Here is a 12,427-nt window from a genome sequence, read left to right on the forward strand (position 1 = left end):
TTTGCTGCAACATAAAGGGGGGAAAAAAAGCCCCAAAGAATGAAAAGACTGTGAATGGGAACTTCCAGCACATTGGGAATGCAGAGAATGCAGCCTAAGGTCATCTCACATTCTTTGCTAACAACCTAAGCAGAATGGATATATCATTTTTGGCTGTGGAATAGAAAAACCTCTAGCTGCCAAGGAACAGGCCTGGAAAAACTTTTGATGCTTAGCTGGCTGGGAAACTATGAACAGCCCTTGGGGTAGTTTAACCCAAAGAATGGTTCAAGATGAGTCACATGAGGGTAGAGAGAAGGGGTGATTAGAATGGAAGATGAGCATGGATGGTAAAGGAAGATATTAGTACCATTTACTGTGCCCTTCCTTATGCTTTTTATACATTATTCTGATCCACATCCGTCCCAGAAAGAAACACTGACGTTAAGACCCAGCAAATGCCCAAAGTGCATACTAGTTCCTGGGAAGGCCAGGACATGAACAAGAGCTGAGTTCTTCCTACTTTATCACGTCACCACAAGTATTTACACCTATGTATTTTGCAATATGTTTCTAAGCTGCATATACACTATTTGGTTATTTTGTTTACTATTAAACATAAGAGATCAGCATTTAACATCAATAAAAAATTGGTGGAACACCTTGCAGCTCTTTACCACCACAAAATAAGGCTATTTAAACTAAGTGGTCATAACCAAAAAAACTCCACAAGTTTTCTTAACTGAAACTAAATTAATGAAGAGGATGTGGAAAGACTTTGGGATACTGGACCTAGAAGAAGAAACCCACGCAGTGATCACAAACATCACTGCGGAGCAAGGTGCCTCCCCCTCTGTATGTCAAACAAAGTTAATTACCTTTTAGTTTCCCTTATTCAAGCCTGCAGTCAAAGAGAAAATGTTTTTCCATTTTTAACTTTTCAGTTTCATCTCCTGTATCTACTAAGTTGGCTTTTCTGATCAATTCTATCCTTAATACATTTTTGACAGTATTTTTTCCCCTTACTTTTGTCCTAATTTAAGCTCTCTCATCTCTCTCCTAAAGTATTGCTCTGTCTTCTTAAAAGACCCTCCTGCTTCAAATCATTCTTCCCAATTGACACTTCATATGCTCCATTTTATTGATGGTTGTTCATTAGCTAAACAGTTAAATTTAGACTCCTTTAAAAGGCATTCAAGATAGAGGCACCTGGGTGGCTTAGTCAGCTAAGTGTCTTACTGGTGATTTTGGATCAGGTCATGATCTCAGAGATGGAGCCTGCTTAGGATTCTCTCTCTCTCTCTCGCAAAATAAGGCATTCAGGTCTTTGCTACCTATCCCCCATATATAATTCTAGGATCAGCCCCCACTGCATTTTCCCCTGTACCTTTCTATCTCACTACTCTGGATTTCCAGAACTTTCATTCTTAAATGACTTCACTTATGTGAATTCTCTATGAGGAATCATGCCAATTTTTCAACACCTTTTCAATACCTTCCAAAAATACTTCAAGTTCTTCAAGTAGAAATTTGTCTTGTGGGTTTCCATAATATTTTGTTTAAATTTCAGAGTAGTTACACCTTCCCACCTGCTCTAGATTATTCCTCACAGTGACACACCATGTTTCTTCACTAAGTTTTTAGACAGGATTTTGTCATTCATCTTCAAATCCCCTCATAGGATAGTATATTACACTTTAAGATACTTGCTAACTTGATTTCAACTGAACACTATTCTATTTATATAACTGTCTTACAGTTGGTAATCTGCCTTCACATGGAGGATGGCAGTCAAACTGTACAGCAGTTAAAGGGCTGTCCAGTATTCACCTCAGTTCTGCTACTTACTGTGTGACTGTGGGCAAATTATTTGACTTATCTGTGTCTCAAGTTCTCATCCTAAGGTAAGAATATGGAGATGTTATAAAGACCAAATGACCTAACAGAGTTAAGACACATGTAGGTAGAACAACACGCTATTGTATTGTCCTTTTGTTATCCCATGGTTGGTTACCTTAGCTTCACTGTTTAGCCATGTGCTGTTCACCAGAAAAAAAAAACATATCATTGAAGGCAATGAAGAACAAGTACCTTTTTAAAAAAAAAACAGGAGTGGAAGCTGCAGGGCAGAAACAAAGAGCAAATCAAGAGCTGCTTTTTTTCACATCAGATAGCCATAATGAAGAAGATCAAAATGAGTCAGAAACTAAGAAGAGCAGCAGTGACATTATTCTCTATACTGACTTAGATAAAGACATATGGTTTAAAAGATTCAGAAGGAAGTTTTACTCTCAATGCTGGGACTTGAATAGCTATACTCATAGCCACACAAAACTTGGTGTGCTGTGATATTTACAGGTCTTTCCTTGTATTCTGTGTCAACAAATTAATTTATACCATGAAGTATACTCATCACCTTTGCAATAGTTAAATTATTGTTGTTTTTAATTACATTAAGTTTAAAAAAGAATATATAGTTGTGTATAACCATTATAAGATAATTAAATGTTATTTTATCTGTTAAATGAAAGAATATGAAAAAGAAAAAGAAATACTCAAAAATATACCACTCAATGGTTACTGCCTCTTACCCTTTGCCATAAAATTGGTTTTGGTTATCTTAATCAATTTGACTCCCCAGTTCATAGATATTCTTCTGTGTGTGACAATTTTTGGCTGACTTTTGATGAGCTTTACTAGCATTGAATATTTAATTCTTCAAAATAACTATCTCCATCATTTCCACACTTGCTCCTCCTAGAATCTCATCTTCCTCAATGCTACCTTATTTGTTGGAGTCACTCAACACAGAAGCCTGGGATTAGTCTTGACTTCTTCCTCTACATTGACATTTTATCAATCATCAAGTTTTATTTCTATCTCTCTCTTAAACTTCTCTAATATCTATCTCTATCCTTCATGTCTTAATTTAGGTCCTTCATTTTTTTCCACCCTTTAGTTTTTTTGAGTTTCTTGTTATCAGTCTCACCTTCCTACAATTGTTTCTTTCACATAATGCCAAGAGTGACTTCACCAATTGTTTACACCAATCAATTATTTAACATCCTCCTTTATACAGTTTTTGGTGGGAGTGTAAATGGTATGGCTTTTCTTAAAAAAACAAAACAAAACAAATATATACCTACCCTATGATTTAGCCATTCCATTCTCATTTAATTGAGAGAAATGAAAGCGTATGTCCACAGCAAAATTTGAACAAGAATGTTTATAGCAGCTTCATTAAGCCCAGGTGCCTATCACTAGGAAAACAAATAACACAGTGTGGTATATCCATACAATTAAATACTACTCAGAAATAAAAAAGAACAAATTACTGATACATGTAGGACTTAAAAAACATTACAATAAGAGAGTACATATTGTATAAATTCATTTATAGGAATTTCTATTCTATTTTATTCTAGAATAATCTACTGTGGAAAATTCAGCACAGTGGGTTCCTCTGGGGGAAAGGGAATGGAGGACTCACTGGGAAAGCACATGAGAAAACTTTCTGGAGTGTTCCATACCTTGATAGGCATTTGGGTTACAGACATTTATCATTTTTCAAATTGTCACTGAATAGTACACTTAAGATTAGTGTACTTCATTGTATGTAAATTTTATCTGAATAGAAAATATCCATAAACAAATATTGAACACATATCATTGTTAATCATATAAGAAAGGTGTTCTGATGTCTGTAATCTACTTTGAATTCATAAAAAAAAGGTGGTTGATGGATGAAGAGGAATGGATGGATAGATAGATATATATGTAATAAATTATAAATTGAAAATTTGTAGAATCTAGGTGGAGAACAATGACCCGAACTATATACTGTTAATTATTCCAATTTCTTGTATTTGAAATTTTTCATAGAAAAATAATTGAAAAAATACTTCTCTGCCTCCTGAAAGCTTTTAAAAAGTAGTATTTTTTTCCTAACTTAGGTACATGTAAGGATTAGGTACATATAAGGATTAAAATAAAATTAAGAAAGTAAAAAAAAATAAAATAATTAAATAATTGTTATGGATGGTGAATAAAATAGTTTACTTTTTTTTTACATTAATACTTATTTTTACAGCTCAGTCTTAAACTCACACTGCAGCAAAATCAAGAAATTCAAATATAACTGAGCTTGAGCTCCAAGCATAACTCAGTTTTTTGTAAGATGTAAATTTGGTATAGTAAAATCTTCAATGTATGGTTAGTTTTCTATATCTGGACAGCATGTATGTTCTTTTTACTTAAATATTATGGTATTTAACCTCACCTATTCAAACAGGAACATTTTTATAATATGATTATCTACATGTTGTAGAATTATATTTGGAAAGTAAATTAGTAATAAATACTTTGTGTGTGTATGTGTTTTTAGGAAAATGTATTTTGTGCTTGTTTTTTTTCTTTTTTGCTGATTAATTTATCTATCATGTATATCTTACAATTAATTCTTTCTGAATTTCTCAAATTACAGGAACATAATGCTTAGTACAAAGTAGTTTTTAAGGAGTGATTGAAATACTAATCTAATTTTACTAAATTGATATATCAGGAGTTCATATGACTATTTCTTCTTATTTATTGATTTTGAAAGATTTAGTTTAGAGAGAGAAAGCACCTTGAATGTGCGTATGAGTGGGGGGAGGGACAAAGGGAGAGGGAGAGAATCTCAAGCAGACCACAGCCCCCACCCCACCTACCGACTCCCCACCCCCCCCGCCTAAGCACAGAGCCAGATTCAGGGCTCCATCTCATGACCCTGAGATCATGACCTAAGCCGAAACCAAGAGTCAGATGTTCAACTGACTGAGCCACCCAGATGCTCCTATTTTTTATTATTATTTAATGATTTCTTTATTATCTATCAAAATATGATCTATGTTTCCACCCCCTTAACTTGTAAATATGTGGTCTTTTTGATTGATTGATTATAAAAGAAGCAATTGTTCAATATTTCAATGTGGGAATGATATAATCATGCACCTTATTCACTATATATTATAGTGACTTTTTCCACTGCAGATTTGGGAGTTGCATATGATGTCCTGTTATTTACAAGTACACTATGTACAATGGTTTAGAGGTCTGTGTTTTATCATGTTAAATATGAATTAGAAATATTTTGATGTCTTTAAGATTTAATCTAGTTACCTAAACTATAATGTTTTTAGGCATTTCCATAATTTTTGATTATTTAGTCCCTCTTAACTGCAGGAAGTTGCAATATTTATAGATGCTTCCTTGTATTAGATCCTAAATAAATTCATACCCTGAATGCACTCATCCATCATCATAAACTGTCCTTTGAACATTTACATTTATTATGTCTTTGAATTATGTTAAGTATAAACTACTGTATGATTAGATTAGATCATTTGTATTTTGAGAAGATCAGATGGAATTTCACAGAGGAAATAATCTCCAGTATTTTTTTTATTATCTCATAATGGCTACACACATGCATACACCCACCACACACACACAATATACATGTTCTTGCAAGTAATAATTTGGATATTAATTTTCATTACATTTAAAGACAGCAAGGACTTAATACAGAATTTTTTCCCAATAAAATTCTATAAAATTAAAAAGGTTTGGAAAAAAGGACAATTGTCCTTTAGTATTTTTTCATTTGAGGAGATTTCAACATGAAATTAAATGGAATATGCATTATATAAACTCTGCTCTCTAAATACAAAATCATGTTTTCAATGAAGTCCATGGTCATAAAGTAATTACAATATTTTGCATACACTACAAAATAAAAATAAATTTCAAACTCAGATGAAGAAAACCAAGGCAGCAAACTTTCATTTTCTACATCCAAAGAAAACAGGACTTTCTATTTAGAGAAGTCAGTGCTCCATGATAACAAATAATTTATATGATCTTACTGAATAATGACTTCACACTAAAACTTCCTCTTAAAGAGAAAATTGGTAATGGTTCAAGAAATGGAATTCCTGACTCACCTCATTCTAAATTAGAGCACGTTTTCTTCTCTTGGCCAGAAAGTTCATCAAATTTTTTAAATGAGATGAAACAAGTGCATTTATGTGTGGGTGATTTATTTTTTAGAAGTTTTAGTGCTTAAGCAAGAAACTAAAAAAAATCACCACACCAAAGAGATATAGTACAGGTATGATTTAAATCTCTCTGAGAAGAAAGAAAAACGTAACAGTATCTCCTTTCAACTCTTTCTCCAATCCACAGTCATAGCTCACTCATTGGTAACATTTAAAATAAGAAAAACTATATACTTTTAAGATGCATTTTGGGGTGCCTGCGGGGATGCTCCACATCACATCATTAGGAAACTACAAATTAAAACAAGATACCAGTATACACCTATTGGAATGGCCAAAATCCATAATGCTGACAATGTCAAACGCTGGTGACGATATGGAGCAACAGGAACTCTCCCATTCAAGGCTGGTGGGAAGTCCAAATGGTACAGCCACTTTGGAAGATAATTTGGTGTGGTTTTTGTTGTTGTTATTGTTGTTTTTACAAAACTAAACATAATGCTACCATATGGCCTAGTAATCACGCTCCTTGGTTGACCCACAGGAAGTGAAAAGTCATATCCACACAAGATCCTCCACATAGATGTTTATAGCAGTTTTATTCAGAATTGCCAAAAGCTGGTAGCCACGAAGATGTGATTCAGTAGGTGAGTGGATAAACTATTTTGCATCCAGACAATGTAAGATTATTCAAGGTTATAAAGAAATGAGCTGTAAAGCCATTAAAAGATATAGAGGAAACTTAAATGCATATTAGTAAGCAAAAGAAGCCAATCTAAAAATGTTACATTCTGTGTGTTTCCAACTACTTGACATTTTGGAAAGAACAAAACTATGGGGACAGTAAGAAGAGGAGTCATTGCCAGGAGTTAGGGAGTAGGGAGAACAAACAGGCTGAGCACAGAGGATTTTTAAATTAGTGAAACTTCTCTGTATGGCACTAGAATGGTGGATGCACATCATTATATACACTTTTCCAAATCCACAGAATGGTAACACGAAGAGCGAACCCTAATGTAAACTATGGACTTTGGGTGATAATGATGTATAGGTTATAATGTGTAGGTTTACCAACTGTAACAAAAGTATTACTCTGGTAGGGGGATGTAGATAATGAGGGAAGCTATGCATGTGTGGAAGTAGGGTTACATGGGAATCTCGCTTAAGTTTGCTGCAAACCTAACTAAAACTGCTCTAAAAAATAGAGTTTATTATTAAAAAATAATTATAACATTATTACCTAAATTAATAGTGTTTCTGTGCATTAAGAACTTTAATTGGGATCCAACTTTTTCTTATTATGTTAAGAACATTTTCTTTTACTCCGAGCTAACATATTTTAATTAATCAGAAAAAGTCATTTGATTTACCTTATTTTTCAACATTAAACAAGATAGAGCATGTATTCTATTTTTAAAATATTAAGGTAGGGGCGCCTGGGTGGCTCAGTCGTTAAGCGTCTGCCTTCAACTCAGCTCATGATCCCAGGGTCCTGGGATCGAGCCCCGCATCAGGCTCCCTGCTCCGCGGGAAGCCTGCTTCTCCCTCTCGCACTCCTCCTGCTCGTGTTCCTGCTCTCGCTATCTCTCTCTGTCAAATAAATAAATAAAGTCTCAAAAAAATAAAAATATTAAGGTAATGATTTAAAAGATTTCCTATTATTGAATCATCCTTGTAATACTAGAATTGATTTCATACATTTATTTGGAGTATTTGGAGAGTCATAAATGTTTTTGTTTTTAGTTTTCCTTTTTGTCCAATATTGTTATTAGCAATACCATAGGCACCATATGACTTGAATGCCTTGAAAACCTTTTTATCTTTGTCCACGTTCTGAGACATTTCTTAAAGGTTTCATATAACTTTCTCACACACATTTTTATACATGATCCAAAGTTAAACTGACATTGCAATTTTGGTCCAAAACAAACAAACAAACAAAACCACTAAGCAATATAAAAACAAAAACAAATATATAATACCAATTTAAGTTTTTTCAATTAAATTATCTTAAAATTTAGGTGTAAACTCAATTTCTGCTTATCTTTGTTTTCACTGAAAAGTACTTCAGAATCTACAGATGGCAAAACTGGAATTTATGAATTCCAGTAACAGTTTTATTCAGAAAAAAAGCTAATTTTCATATAATCATAAAATTTACTTTGTCAAAAAATTTCTCAATATGTGATCTCACAAAACGTTTTTTACTCTTTGAAATAAAGTCAATTTTATAAGTGAAATGGGAAAATGTCCTTTTTGATATCTGCCCATTTCCTGGGATATGGTAACAATTCGAGCCCTCATTCAAGGACGGCATTGACAGGGGGCGTTTCCTGTGAGTTGCCTCTGATTAGGCCCTTGGGGTCTAGGGAAAAGAAAAATTCTATAAGAATGTGGCCTGATTCTTAAAATAAAATAATGATTTAGGGATCAGAGAAGATTTAGGTCAATTTTTATTTGACACAGACCTTGGCAACATTTTAATAACATGAATGTTATTATAGATAGAAACTAATTATCCTGATTGCAACACTAGCAGACCTTCAGCATTTTTATCATACTCTGGTCAGACAGTGTTCTTAAAAATGCTGGAAATTCAGGATCTCTTCAAAGAAGAAAAACATGTTCAACTGTGATATAATTAGCAGTTTCTATGGCTTTTGTTCTTAAGAGACAATAATAGCAATAATAGTTTTGATTCTTGAAAATGTTTAATTATATAGGAAAGGAAATTCAAGGCAGAAAAGAAGGTAATTTATAGCATAATTTCAAAGTAATTAGAATTTGCACAGAACAACTCTTATTATGCACCCTGTTTAATTTGCAAGATCTTATCCCTTAAGAAAAAATATTCAAATTTTACATTAGTTACTATTTTTTTGTACTTTCCTAATCACACTGTATTGAAAACAAACAATTATTGTTATTTTAACAAAACAACTTCCCTTATTTTTAGTTTTGTTTTTAGGATGCATCTATATGAACTAAAGAGTGAAAAAGTTGTTAGTTATATTTATATGAAATTTGGAAAGTTGTTTTTTAATCAGAAGGGTTCTATTACATCTAAGATCATATTTTATGATAAAATCATATATTTGTATATATAAATATACAACATATAAAATCAAATATATATATATATATACACACACACACCCCCCTATAATTTAACATTCTAGGTTGTAATACAAAATTTAAAGTTATAACATAAATGTATAATTTTTGGTTTTGTATTTGGGGTTTATTCTGTTTCTTTGCACTAAAAATCTACCCAATTTTTATTTACTGGATGCTTTGACAAAAAGATGTTTAGAGGAAAATAACAGTTATCACATGTTTTAATTCTATGTTGCTATTTTCCAATCTGTTTTATTATTTAAAATAAAATATTATTAGTATTAGTCCAGCTGTAGTGAAAGACAGTTAATTTATAATAACTGTTTTGAAAACAAGTTTTTTTTTTTTTTTTTTAACTATTTGGGGCTTCACTGAACGCTAAAAGTCACCACCTCTACCACAATTTTTTTTTTTAGTTCTCAACATTTAGCAAGACATGTAGTTGTGGGAGATTTTATGGGCTATGGTAAACGTGCTGCCAGTTGCATTCATCGGACACTGTCTCAGCAGAATGGATTCAAGCAGGGTAAGGGTAGGTCCTACTAGCCTTACATAAAGTTCTTATCAGTGATTGGTGCTTGAAATTCCAGCCAACCTGTTCAAAGGACACATGTGGCTAGTACTTATATCTCCCCAGTTTAAATGGAAGCAAAAACCACTAATTTCAGAAGGCTGATTAGAGGAATTGGAGAGTTCAGATTAGACCACATCAAGAGCAGTAATTTAATCTAACCAAAGAATACACACAAGCACACATACACATTCTTGTGTGCTGTCAATTTAAGCTGAGATGTAAGATAGTCTACCCAGGAAGACTGGAACAAAACCATTATGTCTGTCTCTTTAACAATCAAAGATGTAATATACTTTGTAATATGTTTTAGTCTAGTCCTTCTCAAATTTTAATGTAGGATCTTGATAGAGGGCAGATTCTGATTCAGAGGGTCTGGGTAGGCTCTGAGATTTTGCTTTGCTAACGAGCTCCCAGAGATGCATATGCTGCTCGTCCAAGGGCCAAACTCTTAGCAACAAAGGTATATACCAACAAGACTTCAGTGATTAAAGCTATGCATAAATAACACAATTCATTCTATGAACCATTATAGGATAAAATCCTTTAACCCTGGCAAATCTTTGCTTTTTAAAAATGGATGCGCCTGTATTTTCCCAGTCTCTAACTCGATATACATTTCCTGTGTGTAAAATCTTTAGCAAAGAACAGAAATACACAAAGTTTAAAATGGTAAATACTATAATGAACACGTCAGAGAACAGAGCTGAGAGGTTCAGAAGACATGGGTCTAGTCTCAACAGCAGGTTACTACTATCCTCTTGTAAGTTGCTTAAATTTTATTACTTGCAGTTTTCTATTTCACAGGGTTTTGGGGAGGATGAAGTAGTCTTATAGGACGCACTGTGAAAAGCATAAATTTCTATGCAAGTACAGGATTTTACCTGTTCATGATTATTTCAATTATTTCCTTAGGTAAGGACATCAATTTTTCAAATTATTTCTTTAATTATTATTAAAACTTTCAAATATTCAGTGTAATAACAATGTCACAGCATCTACAGTGTGGTGAATCCAATTTAAAATTGCTTCTGATGCTTAAATCAATTTTCACTTTTTGCTCAGTGCAGGTACTCTATTAACACTATTCTTATCTTTTTTGTTTTTTGTTTTTGCAACTCTTTCCAGTTGTTTCTGCTTAAAGAATGATTACGTATTTTGAGTACTAATATAAAGTTGTTTCTACAGATACCTAATCAAGAACTCCCAACTTATTTTTTAATAAGTACAGGGTTAGCCATTTTATTTTAGTAACAGTAAGAAATGGTTTCTAATGTCTTTAATATGGATTAAATTGAAATTAGTTTTACTTTTTGGTGGACCTCCAATTTCAGATGAAATAACTATTAAAAAATACATAGAACCATTATCTGAACAATATTCTGAGTCCTACATAATTACATATTATTAGAATATATTTCTTAGACCACATAGCAAGAAATATATATATACCCCCATCTTCCTAATCCATTCATCAGTTGATGGACACTTGGGCTGTTTCCATAATTTGGCTACTATAGATAATGCTGCCATAAACGTTGGGGGTACATGTAGCCCTTTGAATTAGTATTTTTGTATTCTTTGGGCAAATGCCTAATAGTACTTACTAGTACTGGATCATAGGGTAGTTCTATTTTTAAGTTTTGGGGGCAACTCCTATTGTTTTCCAGAGTTTGCATCCCCACCAACAGTGTAAGAGGGTTCCCCTTTCCCCATATCCTCACCAACACCTGTTGCTTCTTGTGTTGTTGATTTTAACCATTCTGACAGGTGTAAGGCGATATCTCGCTGTAGTTTTGATTTATAATTCCCTGATGATCAGTGATACTGAGCGTCTTTTCATGTGTCTGTTGGCCATCTGTATGTCTTTATAATTAGGAATAACTGACATTAAAATAACATATTATTAAAACCTGTGTCATCTTATCTACAGTTTTTTCTGATTCTGACAGATTTGTATTCTTTTTCCTTAAAACTTAAAAGGGTTTCCAATTTCTTAATTTTTTGGAACTCTCTTATACACACAGTCTCTAAGAGAAGACGGTAGGTGTACGGACAAAAGACAGCCTCCCTCATAAATTGTTATATGTTGCTATCATTTTATAGTGAAAGCCTCAAACAGTCAGTGGCTTTGATACTGAATGAAAGTCTGAAAATCAACTGAATAAAAAATTTGTGTTTCCTTGAAAGAAAAATGGATAGTACCTCCTCCCTTTAAACAATGGTTTTACGATATTAAGACATCTTGGAAATACATGCATCTGATCCCACTTTCAGGGTTTTTCACTTATAAAAAGTTCTGTAAGTATTATCTTGGAGGGCAGGGATTGCTCTTACTCAGCTCTGTTTCTTATAACAGTTCTTGGTACCTAGAGAGTGCTTAATGCATGGAGAAAATGGAAGTTGCCCAAAGTAATATGTTGGTAGCTAGCTATTCACTGTGCTATTATTGTTAATCTAGGAGGACTTAGAATAGAACTGCAGGGGAGAAGGAGAGAATAGCATTGTATGTCAGTAACTGGGATGAGTGATGAACTTGAGTTATGTATAGAGAAATGGAAATACTGTTCACTGAGATGAAAAGGGACTAGACTTGGGGAGACTAAAAATACTCATTAAAAACAGAAAATACATTTTATTTTGTAAAAATAAACAGCTATTAAATTGGTTTAATCTCTGCCTAAAAGTGATCTCTTAACTTCCCATTGAAATGTAGCTATTT

At 33.1% G+C, this 12,427-nt stretch overlaps 1 protein-coding gene across 1 annotated transcript in view; it reads right to left on the minus strand.

Moving 5' to 3' along the window:
- SEMA3A (semaphorin 3A) overlaps nt 1-12,427 on the minus strand; it is a 202,670-nt gene that overhangs the window by 50,974 nt on the left and 139,269 nt on the right. The gene's annotated exons all lie outside the window — the stretch shown is intronic.

The sequence above is a fragment of the Neomonachus schauinslandi genome, chromosome 12 (genome assembly GCF_002201575.2).
Source record: "Neomonachus schauinslandi chromosome 12, ASM220157v2, whole genome shotgun sequence".
In the NCBI taxonomy this organism is placed as follows: domain Eukaryota; kingdom Metazoa; phylum Chordata; class Mammalia; order Carnivora; family Phocidae; genus Neomonachus; species Neomonachus schauinslandi.